The sequence below is a fragment of the Fukomys damarensis genome, unplaced genomic scaffold, assembly GCF_012274545.1.
Source record: "Fukomys damarensis isolate Sample0158 unplaced genomic scaffold, DMR_v1.0_HiC HiC_scaffold_8, whole genome shotgun sequence".
Classification (NCBI taxonomy): domain Eukaryota; kingdom Metazoa; phylum Chordata; class Mammalia; order Rodentia; family Bathyergidae; genus Fukomys; species Fukomys damarensis.
This window is the reverse complement of record NW_022900920.1, coordinates 26,793,645-26,815,475: the sequence shown is the minus strand read 5'-3', so window position 1 is coordinate 26,815,475 and position 21,831 is coordinate 26,793,645. Positions and strand designations below refer to the sequence as shown.

General features: G+C 38.5%; 1 long non-coding RNA gene across 2 annotated transcripts; it reads left to right on the top strand.

The window, feature by feature from the left end:
• The first annotated feature begins 432 nt into the window (after positions 1–432).
• On the top strand, positions 433–20,743 carry LOC104869412. Of its 2 annotated transcripts, none has more exons than XR_782324.1 (5): positions 433–671; positions 2,645–2,733; positions 3,315–3,445; positions 18,804–18,877; positions 20,616–20,743. It is a non-coding gene; the product is annotated as an uncharacterized LOC104869412 (long non-coding RNA). The 2 variants fall into 2 exon arrangements; XR_782323.1 differs by having other exon boundaries at positions 433–823.
• The last annotated feature ends 1,088 nt before the right edge of the window (positions 20,744–21,831 follow it).

The following is a 21,831-nucleotide window of genomic DNA, read 5'->3' as shown; positions in this document are numbered from 1 at the left end:
AAAAGATGTATAGTACATCTTTATGGTTCTACTGAGATGACATTAAAATTGTCAAAAATGGGTTGGAAGTGAGCAGGGCTAGAGTCAGGGAGACCATTCAGGAAGCTACAGAAATAATCCTAACGGAAGATGGGAATTTAAGCAGTAGTGAGAGAGGGGCATTAATATCTAAGCTAATGTGATGTGTGGTTTCTGTTACATGAGAAATGCAAACTAGAAATAAAGAGCAAAATAAAAGATGGATAATAAGAAATAGAGAGTTGGATCTTTTGCCAATGGAAAGGGGACCAGGAAATGGAGGAAGCGGGGAGGAAGGAATGAAAAAAAATTAAGATGTGTTACGCACGTGTACCAGGTCTCCACAGGGAATGTAATCCTTGTGTATTGCCAGCGTGTACTAAAAACTGAAAAGAAAATAATTAGTTAATATGATTTGATGAGCAATGAGATACAAAAGCTGAGAAAAAGTGAGAGCAGGAAACAAGGGTCCAGGTGTGGATGGCAAAGGAGAAAGCGGAGTTGCTCCCTGAGGTAGCGAATGAAGGAGAAGCAATGGGGGGAGGGGGTAGTTAACTGTGCGGAACAGCAGCAGTTAGGAGCTCCAGGGAGCGCTTCCCAACAGTTTGTCATTCAAATCAGGAAGAAGGAAGAACAGGAGCCGGCAGGCTAAAGTGAGGCAAGGATGGGTCACAGGAAGACACACTGGGGGGAGCGGAGGAGAGGGACAGAGTGCAAGAAGGAAGAGGAGGCTTAAATGAAGCAATTAAACTCTCCCTAGCCCCTGTCTGCACCATCAGATAAGGACGTTTTCCAAGAGTTATTTGTAAGTTCTCTATTCTTCAAGGCAGAGAGAGTTATTAACCTTTTCTAATTGGAATCTGATTTTCTCTAGAATTTAAGAGAAATTTCAGACTGATCAGATTTACAAGTGAGTAAAAAGAGTTGTGATGAGCTTGGGATGACTGTTTCATTGGTAGCCTGGTCACTTTAAAAATGAACGTCCACTTCTAGCCCCCTTATCTCCACCCTGTTTTAGCCATGTATCCGGGGTGTACCTCAGCGGGGGGCCCCGCAGTCACCTATAAAGGCTTCCTTGGCAAATAGCGGTGGTACTGATGGAATACTGGTGCCCCCAATGGTCTTAGGTTGAAGCTCTGGACCCCAGTGTAATAGTCTTTGGAGATTAAAGCCTTTAGTAAATAATTAGAATTACATGAAGTCATATAGGTGGGACCTTCATGACAGGGTTACTGCTCTTCTGAGACACCAGACAGCTTTCTCTCTCTTTCTGGGCACTCACACAGAGATCATGGCACACAGAGATCATCACACAGAGAGGGGGCTGCTGCCTATAAGCTCAGAGAGAGGCCTTAGGATGCAACTTACCTTGCTGGCTCTTGATTCTGGACTTTCCAACCTGGAGAAACTTGGGAAACAGACATCTTAATATTAAGTCTTCTAGTTCCTAAAATGGTATATCCCTCCATTTATTTAGCTTCTCTCTAATCTTTTCTCCCCTTCCATGACCACCGTTAGACCTCTAAGAATCCTTGTGTTGAATGGAATGGGTTGGTATTTCTAAAGCCATGATTTATAGTACAGAAAATGGTCATCCTTTTCAGGTCCCTAATCTCAGTGAAAATGTCTCTAGTATCTGCTAGATCTTAATACTCTGGCTTTAGATCTAAGGTACATGTATTTATAATGTTAAGAATGTGTCCAATTCCTAGCCTCCTCAGTTTTCTTACATCAGAAAAATGCTTTGCATTCTGTTGAGTGTTTTTTCAGCACACATGGAGATTATCGTGATTTTTTTCTTAGACACACTTAACATGGCTGCTGTATTAATGATATTTCCAATACTGAGTCAAACACACAATCATGGAAAACACCCAGCTGATCATGAATTGTTATTATATTGATGTGGTATTGGATTCTGTTGGATGATATTCTATTTAATGTTTCCAACAATATTGATTTTAGTATTCAAAGTTGTACTGGGTAGTTTTAAGTAGTAGTTATTTTGGCATACTTTGTTTTTCTTCTTCAGAAATTCCAATATTATAAAAATTCTGCCATTTTTTCTTCACTCATATTTCTATCACTTTTTTCTGATTCATATTACTTCTTTATCAAATATGTTTTCTTGCTTGTTTTTCTGATTTATCAGTAGCCTTCAACAAATTTCTTAGTGTATATTCCCTTGGGTCCTTGAATGTAATTTATATTTTTGAGATCAATTTTTCTCTGTTTCTTTCCTCCTGAATTTAATCAATTCTTATAATTTCTTTTGTTATAGTTTATTTTTTAAGTTTTTTATTTTTTAGATTAAAACTTGTTTCTTATATCGCAAAGACTTTCAGTATATTTAATCCATTTGTATTTCTGAATTAACGCTTTCTTCTACCTTATGGCTATATTTTGAAGCATGTTGTATCTTCTGATTTTTTTAAATAATTCTATAGGCTTGTTCATTTTTTCCTAGTAATTTTTGCATAATACAAGATCATATGATAATGATATAGATCATATTTTCCCACTTCTTCACTGAAACAGTGATCTTTTCTTGAATAGCAAACACTGTTAATATTATATTATCATCATTTTCGTAAAATGCTTTAAAATATGTTGAACTTTGTTTCAGCATGCAGCTAAGTTTCCTGAGAATGAGTTTGACAGTTTTGCATCACCTTTTATGATCTTCATTGAAGACCCAAACTTTTAATCACCATGGTATGTAACACATATCACGTTTTATAACTTCAAAAGTAACTGGCCTATAGAACTCATGTAGGCAAAAACAGCAGAGGGAGGGTTCTGAAGTTTCCATGAGGCTCAGGATAAGACAATGACAACCTCTAAAGATAGTGAGGACACATGGGGATCATACGCAAAGTAAGGGCAGCAGTTGTGACTTAAATTGTATTAGCTCTTTCTAGAACATAAATATTGCTTGTTTTACTCACTGATTTCATAAGTCACAAGCCACCTATTTCTATTTAAATTCTGTTCTTATACTTTTAATTTTGAGAAGAAAAGCTAGAAGTTGAGGCTAGAGAATTTCTGTGCTCCCAGTAAACCCACTTTCTACATTCTACATCTTAGCTTCATACATGACTTGATGGTCAGGTATCTCCTCCATAGTCAAAATGTGCTCCCCTTTTCCTTCACCAACCACCTAAACCATACTTTTCTTCATGAAAAAATTTGTAAGGAAAATTAGTTAACCTAGACACTTTCTCAGCCCCATCTCTTGGAAAACCCATATGACCTTTCCGCAAGTCTCAGAGAAAAACACCTCCTTGCTTTGGCAGGATTTTCTGGATGTGTTGGGTACCTGTAAAGACTCTGGCTGACCTTGAGGAAGTTCGAGAAAGGTTCTTCCTCAAAGATCCTTGAAGAGCAGCTCATGTACAAAGCTTGAAGCATGATCAGATCTGCCCAGGTATAACTGTCCTTGTAGCTAAATTCTGTTTGTCTTATGAATTAATTTGCCTATGAAATATAATGTGTACAGACCATTTCTCAGTATCACAGGGAACATTATTTGGTGGTCCAGTTTAGTGGCACTATACAAAGTATTTACCACTGGAACACAAGATCTTCCTGCTCCAAGAATTCAAATCACCAGAAGCCAACCACTGGTAATTCCTGGAACAAATCATTTTCTTCTTATGCATATTTTCACCCCTATTGGTTGAATCCGTATCTCGCAAAAGTTCTCGTGTCTGTGGGTTATTATAGAGGCCATCTTGAACGGAAATGACTAGGATCCATCTCCTCAAGATTAGAAAGCTGAACTCACAGATTATTTACCTTGGGGAGCCCCCTGGGATGCTTAGGATGACTAAAAAGTCATAGCAAAGACTGGAGAAACAGAGGCACAGTATTAAACCAAAGTGGGTTTATAACTATTGCCTAGGACCAGGGCCTCTGCTGGGATTCTGTATAGGTCATGCTTATTTACTGTAGAGGGTTGGCAGCTGGGAGCTGTAAACATTGAAATCTTCCCTTCACTTCCCTCAACAATCCTTAACCCCCATGGGGCTGACTCGGGCTAGGGTCCTTTTGATAACTTACAAAATGATACCATATGGGCCAGCAGGGGTTATGGATCTCATAGTTCAATTCTTGACTCAATCGTGACTTTGTAAAAGTATAAGAAAGACTTTCTGATTGAGAAAGGAATAACAAAATACTTTAAATACCTTAAGCAGGAAAGGAAATTAATTAAAGGATTAGATCGGGAAACCAAGAGCAGGATAATGACTGGATCTCAGAAACCCGGAATCTAGCAAGATGTTCCTGTCTTTCCTTGTTTCTCTGTGTTGGCCTCTCACAGTGGACCCTTGAGTTACAACCCACCTGACATACATACAAACAACTTGGGTTTGGACCAGAATTTTATTTTTAACTTAATAACAGAGTTTTGAGTTACAATAGAAGGTCAGTTGCTTGTGCTTCCAGATCGTCTCAGATATAGATTTAGCCCTTTAAGCATTCTGGGAGGAACATGATGACATCCTTTCCTGTATGGGTTAATTGAGAAGTCCTGGGCCAACAGGGGAGAGACTCTGAAGGCTGTGTAGAGGAGGCTGAGCCTTCAATGGACCAACCTGAGTTACAACCAACCCTTGGGAACAAATTGAGTTTGTAAGTCAAGGGTCCACTATACTTTCTTCTTTCTGCATAGAAGCTTGCTCCACAGACCCAAAAGCAAGAATTCCCCAGGTTTACAATTTTTTAAAAAATTTTATTAGTATATGTTTGCACTTCATGCAGTTTACAGTCGTCTTGGGAAATGGTTACAGGTACACACACGGCTTGTTTCTTTTTTCTTTTAATTCCCTTCTCTTCCCTCCTTTCCTTCCCTCTTCCTCTGATCCATTTTTCATTCTTCTTGATATTGTTAATCTTAGCTCATGTTATGGCATAAAACATTTATATTAATTATGGTTTATTAGGTTCCTGTACATGGCACATCTTTTATTCTACTTATTTCCCCTTCCTCCCCTCCTCACCCTTTCCCTTTTTCCCTTGGAATACTTCGTTATTGCAAGAGATCTATCTCCTTGTTCCCTTCTATCCATTCTTTATTATTTTATTTGTTTGTGCTCCGCCTCACTCAAATGAGAGATACTATATGATATTTAAACTTGCTTGTTGGTTATTTCACTAAACATTACATTTTACAGGTACATCCATATGTCTACAAATGTCTCCAATCTGTTATTATTTATAGCAGAGTAGTATTCCATTATATATAAACACCACATTTTCTTTATCCGATCATCTGTTGATGCGTGTTCAGGCAGTTTCCAGGATTTAGCTATTATGAGTTATGGTGCCATAAACATTGCTATGCATGTATCACTGTAGTATAATGACTTCAGCTCTTTGGGGAGGATAACTACTAGGGGGATAGCTGGGTCGTATGGAATTTCTAATTTCAGTTCTTTAAGAAACCTCCATACTGATTGCCATAATGGTTGTACTAGTTACATTCCCACCAACAATAAAGGAACATTCCTTTTCCATCACAACCTCACCAACAACATCTGTTATTGTTTGATTTCTTAATGATTACCATTCTTTCTGGAATAAGGTGGAATTCTGGAGTTGATTTAATTTGTATTTATCTAATGGCCAGAGATATTGAGCATTTATATATATATTTGTTAACCATGTTTAGTTCTCCCTCGGTGGAGTGTCTGTTCATTTCTCTTGTCCATTTCTTGACTGGGTCTTTAATTTGAGGTGGTTTGATTTTTGGAGTTTTTTGTATATTCTAGATATTAGTTCTCTCTCTGAGAAGCAGCTACCAGAATTGTTTTTCCCATTCTGTACATTGTCTCTTCATTCTACTGACTGATTCTTTAGCTGTACAGAAGCTGTTTAGTCTGATATAATCCCATTTGTTGATTCTTGCTGTTGTCTCTTGTGTGATTGAGGTTCTGTTTAAAAAATTCTTTCCTATACTTATGTCCCTAAGAGTTTTACCTATTTCATCTCACCTTAGGTTTAATATTTCATTTTAATGTTTAGATCTTTGATCCATTTTTATTTTAATTTAGTACATGGTGAGAGATAGTTTCAGTATCTGCCCAGCATCGCTTGTTGAATGGGCTCTCTTATCTCCAACATAAGCTTTCAGCCCCTTTGTCAAAGATCAAATTAGCTGAATGTGTCTGGGGAAGCTTCACTATCTTCAGTTCTATTCCAATGACCCACATATCTGTTTTTGTTCCAGTGCTGTGCCATTTTTTATCATTATTGCTTTGTACTATAGCTTGAAGTTAGGTATTGCTATGCCTCTTGCTTTGCTCTTTTTGCCCAAAATTACTTTTGTTATTCTGGGTCTCTTCTGGCCTTGTATAAATTTCAGGATTGTTTAGAAGACCCAATGAACTCCATAAAAAAGCTCTTAGAATTAATAACAAACTTCAGCAATGTGGCAGGATACAAGATCAACACACAAAAATTATTAGTATTTGCATACACCAACAGTAATGGGAGAAGAAGGAAATTAAGAAAATACCATTAATAGTAGCTTCAAGAAAAATGAAATACTTAGGAATTAACCTAAGGAAGTGAAATCCCCCTATGAAGAAAAATACAGTATTCTGAAGAGAACATAAGAAAATTGAAAGATGTTCCCTGCTCCTGGATAGGCTGAACCAATATTGTCAAAATGGCCATACTTCCAAAACTGTTATACAGGTGTAATTCAATCCTAATCAAATACCAACAAGTTTACATCTTACAGCTTTGATACCAAAGGACAAATCATGGACAGTCCAAATTCTGCTCTCAAGTCCAAATTCCTGGGCAAGAGACATACTGGTCCAGGCTGAATGAGATAAGTATGGTACCTACTCTTGAACCAACCAAATGCAGCCAAGATACAAAAAGTCCTTTAAAAAAAGATCATTATTTTGAAACCATATACATGCAGGGGTAAAAAGCTTCCTGAAGAACAGGAATGCCTTTTCATCTGACAGGCAAACAAAATAATTGCCTGTTGAAACTTTAAACAAAGGGAAGGACTAATTAATTACACATAATTGAATCTACTGCCTTGAAAAGCAAAGCAAAAAAAAAAGTGGTTTGCTATTAATAGTCAAAATCATCAAAAATTATTTTCCTTTATTTCTATATCTAAAATCCCTCTCTGTCCTGAATAGCTTTCTTCTTAATGCAGCCTTATTTGCACCCTAAGTATCTTTCTCAACTATCATATTTCACTGATCTACTTCTTGCCTCTCTTGACAGCTTGATTCATATATTTTATTCCTTAGTCTCCTGTTTTTATTAATTATTTTATGAATATATCTCATCTCATTTTCCAAATTTTAAGCTCCTTACATAAATAATAATAATAGCTCACAGCACTAATATTTAAAGATTACTTTTCTTCTATTCTGTGCAACTTAGAGGAGACAGCTGTGCATAGTTTTAGTAATTATATTTGGGAACAACTTCACAGGAATATGAGATTTAGCCCTACTTACACAGAACATACTCATAGTCTCAAAGCAAGCAGATCAAATAAGTGTCAAGGTCACTGATTCTTTCTGGGACATGCACTGAATAATGTGCTAACGAAATTTCCCAAGGCACCAAAATAATATGTGAAGGAAAAATCTCAAGTGCTTTTAAAATATGTCAACCCTTGGTGTCCCATATATAATCACTTCACCTTTTTTTCCTCTGCTTATATAAATCTCAAAAAATAATAAATTAAAGGAAGTTCAAGAGATTTACAGAAAGGAACATTCTTTCAATAAGACAATAGAAGTTTGTGATTCAGCCCAGATCTACAAATCTGAGACTTGTCCCCTGAAGTGTGAAAAAATGATATCAGACTCACAAATTTGAATTAACTGGAATGATGATCACTTTGACTTTGTGAAAAGTAACAATTCTGAAGCATACTTTAAAAGTACAATAACTAGAATCTGACTAACTTATGGTAAAATATTATAAAGAATACCTCATTTGGTGAACTGCTCATGAAGATTTTTGCATTAGTACATTTATCTTTAGGATGCAGAAAATGCTCCCCAAGTGACAGAAACTATCCTTTTTCTTTGGAAAAGGCAAATTTCTTTTTTCATATTTATATAAAATGTTTCTTGAATTCAATGCTTAGTTTTCTCACATTTGTAGAGTACAATATAATTTAACAGCACATTCTCATGTAAAGTGTATGACTTTTCACTCCTTTCACAGTGAAAAAGTAAAGTTTTAAGAGCTTCTGTAGCTTGCCAAGAATAGATGAGGTAAGTAAACTGAGTCACACAAATTCCAAGTCAATGAAATGCAAATAAATATAATTTTACTTTGTTTTTTGCTTGATTTTTCTTAACAGGCATGCATGCTCCTTGGGAAAAGATCAGAAAAAAGAAAAATTGTTAAAATTTTTCACTTCTAGATAAACCCCTAAATCTTAAAGATGATATTTATGAAAGATTTTGGAAGGAAGGGGGGAAGAGGAAAAGTCTGTTCCTACTGATTTTGATGGAGCTCAATTGCAATGTAAAGTCTGCCATTTCTTTCACTGCATTTGCTCTTTCCATTAGATGTGTAAATATACTATTTTTATTTGATTAAAAAAAGTGTCTTTTTCCATGTCTATCTAGCAAAAGCAGGTCACTGAAACCAAATTGGCCTTTTGAAGTTTCACTCATAGCCTTCGCCTTCCTATCTCCTTCATTTGCTCCAGCAAAACAATGTTTTCGGAGAAAATTTGACTCCCTGTTTGCATAAACCAATATACTCAATTGATGGCTGTGAAGGTCCAATTAACTGTTCTAAGAATAGGGCTAATATGAGGTAATGGTCATGTTTGTAGCCAAATAGAATTGTATTGATTGAACACTCACTTCTATAATCTCTAGTAAGGTCAAAAACCAAAGTACAGAACCATATTTTATAGAACAGAAGATGCTCAGCAGACAAAAGATTCTAGATGGCTACATTGTAATATGAAATGTATAAACTCATTATCAACACAAAGGGACACTTATTTGCACAAATAAAATCACACACACTTTAAGGACACCTTTACTATAAATATCAATATGACTACTACTTTACTTAGAAAAGTGGTATAGTTAACATCAGACAAACGAGAAAAGTTAAATGAATCCAGTTGGGAACAAGTAGATCCACATCCTACTGCCGAAACTACTGCCACTGAATCACAGCTTCTCTGAACTTAATTTCCCTTGTCCCCAAAATAAGAACAATGCATAACTACTTTCTGCTGTGTATAGAGTCCTTTGACGATGCAAAGAAATATGGGTATGATTTCTTGTTCCAACAATCTATGATACAATCGACAAAACAAAATAACTCATGTAAAAGACAGAAATAACCATTTGGTAGGTTTTGCTCTGAAAAGGTATCAATTTGCTGTTTTCCATAAAAACCAAAGTAGAAATAATAATAATAATTATCATTATTATTATTATTACACAAAAGAAAAGTGAAGCACGGTGCAATTGAGAAACTTGATTAAGATACAGCTTTCAAGCCCGACCAGCTTTAGAGTGTGGGTAATTCATTACGGTGTGCTACAGTGCCAAAAATTGCTATGCACTCAAAGAATGGAAAGGTGGGAAAACGAAAGAGGAAGTTATATACCAAGGATTGGCCCAGGCTGCACTAACAAGGGAAGATTCTATGTTGCAAGAAGGTGGTGAGCCAGATCTTGAAGGGTGAGGAGAGTTAGGTGGACCCTGGAACAGAGGATGGCAGTAGAATGCGGAAGCCCCACAAGAAGGTGGCTGCACACGTGTGGGGTGCTGGGAGGAGGGAACACAGGGGAACGGGAGAGAGAGCTGAGAGTGGACAGGTTCCTTTCAGAACCAACTTTAAAACCTACCAAGCTCCCCAAACAGAAAGGTGGCTCTGTCCACCTGGCCCTCTACAGATTAGTCGCCAAGGTTAGGTTTTGTTCCTTCCAAAAAGCATCTGAAAAACAAGCAAGGGCTCCGATTGCAACTGCCTGATGCTGAGAACCCAATCACAGCCTGAGCTGGCCCGTACAAAGCCCCTGCACCACTCACACGGAAGTGCCGCCTTGAGATGTGCATCAGGCAGGGGCTCTGAGTCCGACTCCGCGGGACTGAGACAAGGAGAGGCCTGGGCCAGCAAAGCTCCGGATGTATCACAAGCTGATCTCAGCCCCACGCACACTCTCGAGCAATACACAAACTGCTCAAAACTACACGCACCAGCTGTGTCCCAACATACGCCCTGTCCTCTGGATTCACCTTTAAAATTTGCAAAAGTTTATGTATTTTCCATAATTATAAAGATTGCTTATACTAAAAAATGACAATAATCATTTCTATATGCTGACATGGGAAGAAAGTGGTAACTATTTGAAAAACAATTACACCTAAAATAAATTTTCACCTATTCCAGTGATTCTCACTATGGTGACCATTAAACAGAATGAATTAATATTTCTTTGAAACTAATGTTTAGCAACAAAAGTAAGCATTCTGCATACTTATGTATTTATGTCTGGTAGAAATATATAATTAAGTTTGAAGAGACAAGAAAATTTTTAGAGTAGGAAGAAAAATTGACAGAGGAAACAGAATTTACCATCCTACAAGAACATTAGAAATTTTTCTTTTTTTTAACTTTATCACTGAGAAAGAAAAATAGAGTATATTTCAAAACAGTTTTCTTCTCCAGCCAAATGAATAGGGGGTGGAGCCTAGCTGCCACCATACACAGCAGGAAGGGCCACAGGAAAGAATCTCCTACCTAAAAAGTTACATCTCTGGGAGAAAGGGAACAGAGGTCACTCAAGCATGCCCAAATTACTCTGAAAATTTAGCCCTGAGACATATTATTCTACATCTGTTGGGTTGGAGTCAGCAAAAATGTGAATCGCAGGCTAGAGTTACCAGAAGTTTGTCAGTCCTCCACACAGGGAAAGAGCCATCGCCAGCCTCAAATCCTCGCAAGTGATACGGAAGAATCCGCCGCAGGGCATGTTAACAATGGAGAGTCCCAGTCCAATCCATGGACAGTGTGCCCGTGGGTCCTGAGAGAGACTTCTAATGCACACTTAAAACATTCCTGTCCACATCGATACCAGCAGAATCTGTTGCAGCACATTTACAGATCATACTGTGTATTAGAAACAATACACTGACTCAGGGGTTCCAGTGGGGGCCAGCTAACAAAATAATGAATATCGGTGCTTAAAGCAGTATTGCATTATGTATTGTAACCAATGCTGCTACTGTCAATCTTTGGATTGGACCTCTAGTTCCATACTTGCACCAAATGTCATAAGATATTTATGGAGGGAAATGTCTTCTTATAATCTGAGCCAAAGAAAAAAAAACTAAGGAAGTTCCTGAGCATACCAGGTACTTCCTGACTTCTAATGGTTTCTCAGTGACGTGAAAACTGTACCTTTATGCAGTTCCCAAAACTATTAGTCAAGAGAATTTGCCATAGCAGAAGAGATAGCATTTAAGGCTTTACAATTCCACGTCTTTATCTAGGACTATCATTATATTTCTTAAATTTATAACCATTAAAAAATCTTTCCCCTCCCTAGATCTGCCAGCAGCACATAGACTAAGTTCACCTTCCCTATTCATTCTATTTTTTAAAAACTTAAATTACATTTAACATACATAAAATGTTTAAATTGTGTACATTAATGGGATGATTTGATGTTTTGATACATGTATATATCGTCTAATGTATAAATCAAGATAAACATACCTATCTTTTCAAATATGGGTCATTTCCTTAAGACAAAATGTTCAAAATTCTTCTGAGATGTAGAGAACACGTTATCTACTGTCACTGTAGTGGGCAACAGCACAGCAGAACTTCTTACTCCTATCTCAATTGTACTTTTGTACAACTGGGAAACTTTTCTCCATTCACCCCTCGGCCTACTCTCAGTTATACTTAAGATTTGTATGATATCAACATTTTTAGATGCCATCCATGAATGAGATCATTTAGTATTTGTGTTTCTGTGCTTGATGTATTTTACTTAACATCCAATCTCCAGTTCTACTCATGTGAATGGGATTTCATTCTTTTATGGCAGAATAGTATTCCATTATGTATATAGACCACATTTTCTTTACCCCCTTATCAGCAGATGGATACTTAGGTTGTTTCTTTTTCTAAGCTATTTTGAATAGCACTGCAAAAACATGGGAATGCAAATACTCATTACACTCCCCATTCATTCACTAATTTCATTTCCTTGGGTACAAACCCACTAGAGGAATAACTGGGTCACACAAATGGTGGTTCTCTTCTTAATTTCTTCACTGTCATGCTCATTCTTTGATGTACAGAAGTTTCTTGGCTTGATGTGATCCTATTTGTCTATTTTTGCTTTTGTTTTATATGCTTTGGGGTCTTGTCCAAAAATAATTGGGCCCATTTCAATTTTCTAAAACAGTCTATTTTTTCTTCTAGAACTTTCATGATTACTTACATTTAAGCCTTTAATCCATTTTGCTTGATTTCTCTAACTGGTGAGAGAAGGGGCTCTAGTTTCATCCTTTTGCATGTGGGTATTCAGGGCCATTTATTAAAATGATCATTCTTTCTCTAACATCATTCTTAGTGAGGTATCCAATGTGGAGAAGGTGGAAAGATGTAGGTTCAATGAGCCCCAAGTTTTGCAGTTGCCCCTATTTCTCACTGCAGAATTTTCAATAGCAATCTTTATTTGGCAGGTTAGCACTTGAAGTGTCATCATCTGACTGCTCTGATTAATTGTGGTGCAATGCTGTAGATGTACAGAAGGACATTCAGCTTATTTTGAGTATAGCCTTCCATGCTCAGAGAAAATTAGCTGGCTCCAAAAGAAGGGTCTTGACATCATTAGCCAATTAGTTAATCATCATTGACCAGTTCAGGTCCTCCTCATTGAGTTTTATTACACTAAAATGGTAGATTTTAAAGGTGCTCTTTAATTTTATCATTTATGATAGGCTGTTATTTGAAGAAAGAGAAAGGATTGGGCTGTGTTGGAAAATCTCAGCCAGGCAGCTACAAAGAAAGGCCCACTGAGCTTCAGGGGTCAGATTCACCACTGCTTGCCCAGGAGATCAGCTTGCCTCACTAAGGATAAAATGCTCTAATCTGGATATGGATGACTGCACAAACTCCAGAACCCAGGGAGGGTCATCTGGCTGCCGTGCACATAGAACATTTTAAATAATAATTTTAGTTCAAAATTATCACTCATTATAGCCACAGTGGTATTACAATAATTACATTTTTAGCAGGCTGGGGATTTAGCCCAGTGGTTCAGCTGCCTGCCTCACAAGAGCAAGGTCCTGAATTCAATCCCTGGTACCATATAAATAAACAATTAACTACATTTTCAGGTATATACTATGTGTCGAGTACAGTGCCAAATGCTATCCTTAATTCTCTTAATAGCTTTGTGAAGTGATATAATTTTTCTACTACAACCCTTTTATAGGTATGAGAATTGAGGTCTACGGTGGTAAAATTATTGGTTCAAGTTCAGATGGCCACAGTGCTAGAAATTAGGTTTGTCCAAATCCCTTGCCCATGTTTTACCTAGCATGTGTTTTGCCTCATTATATCAACATGCCATTTCAAAGCTTAATGGGGTATAGTTAACTTACACCAGGATATCTGGGCTCTTTGTTCAACAACCATCTGAACATGTGCACAAGAGTACCAAGAGCCCCCATGTTCTTGATATAGACCTAAAAGTCTCTTGAATTAACATGGAAAAGTAAAGCTGTGTCCATACTACAACAAAGAAACTATACTGATAGGAAAAGAAATTGAGGTAAAAAGGTAATTAGTCAAGCTAAGTTCAACACCTGTACTTTTGTTCCAAATGCTTTTTCTGCTATAGGGAACTAGGTCATATGTTAGAGGAAGCTAAAAATTTTGATTTCTTTCTTCTGGAGCTATTTCCTTCCTACATTCACATGTCAAGAAAGGCAAAGAAGAAATACTAGGAATGTCCAGGAAGACACACATCTGTGTGTGTACACGTACAGCTGTGTGACCCAGGTCATGGTACACGGGTTTAGGGACAGAGAAGACTCAAGAATTCAGAATGTGACTTAGCTATCTTTATTTTCACCATGCTATCTAACTTTGGCAGCTCCCTGACCAAAAGGAAGAAAGACAGACAGAAAGCAGGGGGAGTTCATTTGATTAAATCAGCCAAAACCATAACAGTCTGGGATTTGAGAGCTTTTTTCCCATTAAGAAACTTTAATATGTCAGGCTTTATGTTTGCCAAATGGAAGACAGTGTATTTTCTAATGGTCTAGGGCTGCTTTGATCATGGGTAGAAGCCAAGTACAGGAACACAGACAGCAGCCAAGCCAATTATATTTTTATTCTTATCAAATTTACTCAAGCAAAGTGACTGCCAGAAAAGACCATGAGCCATATTACAACAGGGCCAATTGCTTCAGAATTTATGTTAGGCATATGATATTACCTATTGTTGTCAATTACAATTTAGGGGTCTAGAGTTCAGAGGAAAAACATGAAGCCCTTTTTTCCCAGAAGCCAGGCTGGAGCAGAGTAGGGAGGGGGGTAACAAAAGTACAGCTTGTCTATGCAGTGCCTGAGAGCTGATGTACAGTGGAAGTGTGGACAGAGAACACCACCTCAGAACCGTTCTTGTGCTCCCAACTAGGTCGATTCTGAAGTTGTAGAGATGGATGCCCTGGGGTACAGCCCCGGTGGGAAGACCAATCTGAAATGCATACCACAACTAGAAAACAGGAGCGAAGATACAGAGAAAGTGCTGAGTTCTCTGTTGCTGACAAGTATACTGCAAGACAGAAATCTACAGGCCTATATATTGAAATACAAAAGGTTTCTATTCTACCTCAGGTGCTTAATAGCTACAGTAGATGTGGGAAGCTATTTCTGAAGTTTATTTCATCGTCCATACATTAAAGACAAAGTCACATGAGTACTAAGTTAATGTAAAAGAAAGCTTAACATGTAAAAATTTCTCTGTGAGTATTAGTTACTGCTTATAGTAAAACAGAAATGAACGTGCCAATACTGGGTATGGGGGGATGGAATTCAAGAATGCTCACAAAACCCCATAGGTTAAACTAAATTACATGCAACTGTTTTCAAGAAGCGTCCCAAAATTCTCCACAGACTGTGAGACTCACTGGGTTTAAGTTGCAATATGGGGTATAATTGAAGATGAACAGCTGGATTGGAATGCCATGTTGAACACTAGTTGGATTAAGTGGGAAAATCAAGCCCTTTGTCTCAGCACCATTCTCTCTAAATTAGGAATAATAGACTCTACTTCACAGCACTAATGTGAGAAGTAAATTTGGTGATGAATTTTAAGTCCATAGCTCATGTTTGTTGTTCAACTGTTTAATAATAATTTCATTTTTGGTTATTGTTGTCATGATCAATCTTTAACCTATGAGACAGAAAATCAGAAAATCAAGATCTTAGAAATGACAATGTATTGAAAAGTACGGGACCAAGGGCAAACCAGCATCTACCTGCATGACACCAAACTAACTTGACTGTTGTGGTCAATTAAATATCAAATAACTTTAAAAATCGGTCAGCTTAAGGCATTAAAAGACTATGCAAGTAGAGAGGACAAAGTATTTTTAAATTTCTAACTAGAAATAAAGGTCATTTCCACTCCAACTCCATTACTCTCCTGGTACCCAACAGGGAAACACTCCATAGAAGACTCCCTAGTAAGTCAGAAATACATGTCATTAAACGTTCCACCAAGAGGGAACAAGCTGATCTCTGAACCCAAACACACCTAAAGAAGCCTTGGGCGACTTGTGTCAGGATCCTGAGTAGGGAAACAACTCTTCTATGCATGACACAGGAAGAGTGCTTGCAGGCTTCTATGGACATTATTTGTCCCTAGTATTACACATTTTTTAATATTGCAAACATATACAAGCATGACAAATGGGGTGGCACCAAATGATCATTAGGATTATAATATGTGTGTGTGAATAAGTCATCAGAATAGTCTCTGCAAGTAAAGGCCTATATAAATGCTAATATTCCCACCTCTTGGTGGTAATAATAATGTGTCATCTGGCAGAAATAGTTCCTTAAGTGCTTTATGTTCTCTGCTGGAATCAAGTCATTAATCCCATTTATATAGTTAATGGGGAAGCCCTGAGTCCAAATTAAGGTCCTGAAGAAAAGCACCGGAATTAATGACAAAGGGGAATAATTTTTTCACCACTGCTATAATGTTGCTTTGCTAAATAGCACTTTGTGACCCTGAACTTTACTTTGAATACCGAGCATATCTACCCCGGAAGAAAATGCTCCATGGCCTTACATCAACATCAACTGTAAATTGGTCAAGCCACATGGTGCTAGAATCACACAGTCACTCTGCTCCCCTAAAGCATCTCTGTTCCTATTAGTCCAGAAAGCTGTGCCCGCTTCTGCAGTGTGACAGTGAACCAGAGCAGTGACCTGCTCAGCCCCACCGCTGTCACTCCCGTGGGTGGCTTTTTGGCCTGTGGTCCTCTCCCTCAGGAGGTACCGCAGCACGGTAATCATATACTATGGTGATCAGCAGGAGCAGAAGCATCCCAGATCTATCAGCTGCTCAGTTGTTCTTCAGGCTGGCTTTCCTTGTCTCTAAAGTGGGTACTGAAGAAAGAAGTACACATGAGATTGTTTGGAGAATTACTTATGAGTATGAATCAGTTACGGGAGGAAAGGAAGGGAAATGGAAGAAATGGAGGACGAACAGAGGGGCCTGCAAAGGCAGCGATATCCTAAGAGTCAGCGCTTTACTGGACTGTGAACACCCAGGAGCTCCTCTGTCAGAATCGCCTTTGTTCTCAGTTCCTGTGAGGCTGGGGGCTGAGGCTGTGAACCTGAACAAATCAGCAGACTCTTCTGCATCCGGGCTCGGGGCACTGTGAGCACCAATGAGAGGAGCAGCTTTTTCACCCAGTCGTGAATGAGCATGCTCAAAACCCACCGAGAGAGATGCCAGGTCTGACTTGTTGCTGTGCTTCCAACAGAGAACATCTCTGCAGAACCACTTTGTCCTTCCTCTATAATTACAGGCCCGATTAGATCAAGAGGATGTGGCAAAGGCATCTAATGCAGCTTAAACAATCATTGTTAGACATTCAGCCTGCACACTGGGGGGAGCGAGTACTGGGACTCCAGCCTAGGTGGTGTGCGATTCCGCCTCAGTCACATTTTGAAGCAGCTTTTCTTCCCATTCTGTGCACAGCGCGTGGTGAAATAGAGGAATGAACCTTTATCCCAAGGTCCTCAAGGCGCTAGCTCAGTATGAAATAGGAGGCTAGCGCCCTGCTTTGGGGTCACAAACTGTTGTCCAGAACAACACATTGCAGAGAATGAAAGATCAAACAGGAAATATAACTCTACTGAGACGACAAGCACAAACTATGATCGTCCTACACATACAAGGACATCCGGGCATCCTGTGTATAATAAAAAGGGCTGCTCCAGCAGGGAGGGATTCACTAGGCTTAACACTGGGGGACCCCAGGCAGAGCAGGAGTCCTCTGTGCTGGTGACGTTTCTCCTCAGAAACCCTCTTAGCTCTTTCTTCTTGAAACAGAAAAAGGAAGGAGAGGGGAGGGAAAGGAGTAAAATGAAGGGATAGGAAGATTAGTAAAGAGGAATCTTAAAACATCTCAAAGTGATTAACAGTAAACAATACAGCAAGGTATTCAAAAAACCGTTTAACAAAAATTACTGAAAATATGAGGAATGTGAAGCAAGGGAGATAACATCATCATTAGATGAAAACCATCTTTTTTTTCTACATTTTTATATTTGAAGAATAAAGAGGTGCAAGGATGGACAGGAAGATAAGGTAACTTCACGAAGAAGGAATTATATGTTAGATACTTTCAGTGAAAGGAGTGGAATCTCATTTTACTTAATACACAAAATAAAAGAAAACTGAGATAAAACTAAAGAAAATGGTAAAGCTCACATAAAGTCTCCATTGCAAAAACATATAAATAAAAGATGAGCTCCTATTTCCAAATTCTCCAGTCTCTGTAACATTGCATACCCTAATCCCAATTCACTGGACTTCAGGCCCCTGTAGGAATAACTCATATTAAAGAGAAGCTAGTTTTCAGCAAACACAGGAGGAACACACTTGAAGCTGAATCTGGGGAATCCAAAGTCCTGCCCCAGGAATGCTCACTAGTGGTCCCTCTGTGGACATCAACAGAACCAACACTAAGATGACTGCAGGACGACTTCCTGGTCACACTGATTTCCCACAGGGCCTGGCCTCTGTGATTAAGAAAACAGGAAAAGGAGGATAGCCAGGCAGGTGCTCAGCAGGCACAGCTGGTATTCCTGCTTAACTGAGGACCCAGAAGAGTACATCAGATCAGAGTGGAGGGCTCTGTGCTAGGAGTGGGGTACACCCCACTTACAAAAACTTGGCAAGGGGTTGAGGGGTAGCAAACTAATCCAGCTCTTAAATGAATTCATTCCTTCAGTTCTCATTAAGCCAAAGTTACTTCCTCTGAGGATTAAGTGGCCCACTGTACACTTAAAATGACAGTTTAAATATACATGCATGTGTGTTTATACATGCATGTGTTTGTGTATGTGTGTGTGTTTTACAAGTTTCCTTACCTCCATCCCAGTCCTCTATCGCCATCAACCTCTAATAAAATAATTAAATATACCCTCCCATCTCCTGCCACAGCTGGACCTCTATTATAGAAAGTAACCTATATTTTTGTGATATTCAGGTTGGCAAGGCAAACCCAAGATACTTTTCTGGAATTAAATGCTCAAGCAATTAAGGACATGTGGGTATCTTCGGGTAAGTATTAGGTAGGAGAAATCAAGCTTACTAAATCAATCATAGAGCTGATCAATTGTCCTGGCCTGTGCATCCTGGTGACTATCTACAGAACTGACCTGACAACCTGATACAGTTTCTTTGTCCACAGACCTCCCATAAAAGCAACAGAAAGGCCTGAATCCCACGTCCCAGTCCTCTCAGGGATCTCTGTGTGAACATGGGCAGAGGGCTAACATCTCTGGTTCTCACTTTTCTTGTATTTAAAGTAGTGCTAAATGTAGTACAAACCTCCCATCACTTCCATGAATAATAAGCACAGGACCCGAGCAACCTTTCCTGGCACTCTGTGAGGAATCAAAGTATGTCTAATGTAGGGAAAGGCCACATGATTTTGGTCATGGATGCAGCACCAGTTAGTAACTATAACTTATTGAGGAAATATATACATATATATATAATATATATATATATTTAGAGTATATATAAAATAAATATTTTGGTTTAAAATATATCCAAAAACATGCATTCACATTTGGAACATATCTAGAAATATATGAAAGAGCCACCAAATAGCTATGGTGCTTGTCCCAACAGGCAGCTCTAATATACCCACTAATATTGAATACACAATTGAAAAATCTGGCTCCCAGTAGCCTGTCACCCCCTCCCCCAGCTAGTATATATAAAATAAATATTTTGGTTTAAAATATATCCAAAAACATGCATTCACATTTGGAACATATCTAGAAATATATGAAAGAGCCACCAAATAGCTATGGTGCTTGTCCCAACAGGCAGCTCTAATATACCCACTAATATTGAATACACAATTGAAAAATCTGGCTCCCAGTAGCCTGTCACCCCCTCCCCCAGCTCCTCTGTACTTCATCTTAGAGACACAGAGCTTTGTCTCTAGTTTGGTTAAACTCACAGCCAAAACGACCTAGTTCTATATTTTTGCAAGTTTGCAGAGAATTCCTTCACATTTCTCACAGTTTTCAACATTCAAAAACAGATTCAGTAACACTCCCAAATTCCTCTTCAAGAGTCCCTGTGTGAAGGAAAGTGACTCTTCCATAAGTAAGTGCAGAGCCTCTCTCTGGAGTCCAGAATTTTCTTGGGGAAGCAAGTTAACTTCCACTGTAGTATGTATACATACATATACAGTTCAATTCAATGTGTGTATATATATATATATGTATATATATACATTTATACATATATATATATATAGTTCAATTCAATGTGTGTGTGTGTGTGTGTGTGTATATATATATATATTCCAAGACCCCCACATCAGAATCACCTGGAGACTTTTGAGTCTCGCTCATCTAGTAAAAGTGATTGGTGATGAAAATCAGACAATAAAACATAGAGAATTGAAATATGTGATCCACAAACTCTTCCCCCGGGACCCAAAGACTTGTACGTGGTCATCCTTAAAGGTATCTCTGTTGATTCAGGCAAGTGTGTTCTGGATAATCCCAATCCCAGAACTCCTTTTGGCTTGCAAATGTATAACCTGGAGCTGAATTCCCTTCAGGTAGTCTCTTCCTTTTCATTTGCTTCCTTCCAAGGTGGAATCCTGCAGCTGAATTTATTTTCTTGACATATTTCCTTGTTCCTCAGCTGTACATCATTGTACATCACTAAAACTACGCCAAATTGACTTTGATGATATAGTATGCAGGAAAAGGAAGAAAAAAATATCCAGCCCCTCAACTTTATCTCATTCTTTCTAATTTCACTTTTGCAGGTACTGTGATTCTTAATAGCTTATCCCTCTGTTAAAAGAAAAATGATCAAATATGAAATCCCTGGGCATAAACAAAACAAAAGAAGAAAACAGATGACTGCTGGCACTCATTTTTTATAGTATTCTGACATGCGGTATGTTTTTCAACCTTACAGAATTTGATGACTTTAATAAAGTTCTCTTTATGAGCCTTTTTTCCCTTTCTGTTTCAAAACTGCTAATATTCTCCCCTTGGCTCTCTTACAGCAGCTTTTAGACATGAGTCTGTAAATTTCAAAGCCAGGGTCCGTTTGGGTGACACTGGGTTCCCTGGATGAACACCTGCACCTGGAGGCCAGCAGGGGCTTGCAGGGCTGAGCCAAGTTCAGTGTTGGAAGGCCCGCTCCCTACAGAATGCCTCTACGCTAGCTACACAGAAAGCACTACAGTGGGCCCAACTCTAAACAGGGAGCTTAATAACAATAATCTCATGTTAAACCCACATTAAAAAGTTTGAAAGGCTGGGGATTTAGCTCAGTGGTTCTGCCGCCAAGTCCCCAGTTTGATCCCTGGTAACAAACAAATAAATAAATAAATAAATAAATAAATAAATAAATAAATAAAAGTTTAGAAATTTCTATTCACACAGAATCAAATTCCACTCCTGTTAGTTCCATGGGTGTGAAATCTGAGGCACTTACTTCTTGAAGCATCAATTTAAGCAAGGACACTAGGACTTACTTACAGCAAATAGGAAACAACAGGTTGTGTTAGGCTTAGCAGTGGACACCACATGTCCTGTACGTGATGAACACAGACACACAGGTGCCTGTGTTCCTACTCTCCACCCACCCCTGCCTCTTGTCACTGTGTAAGTACAGAAATGCCTCTTACTCTACAGGTGAAAGGAACCAAAGGCAGAGGGTGCCTTGCTCTCGACAGCTTTGGTGAGCACCTGAAACACCAGTCTCCTGTCCAGGGGGCCTTCTCTTCCCCACCTTCCCCTGTAGTCACTTCCCTGTGCTTCCCAACTTGTCTTCCCTTGGGTCTATTATTCTGTGAGCCCCCTGTTAAAATGACACTCAGACAATGAGTGTTTAAAAGCTCATTTGAGTGCAAAGTATGAGGACTACGCCCCACAGAGAAACTCTGGAGTCATCAATTTATGACAATGTAAAAGAAAAACAAATTTTCAAAGAGCTAAAGAAGCAAATCATAACACTGAAAGAAAAGGTGT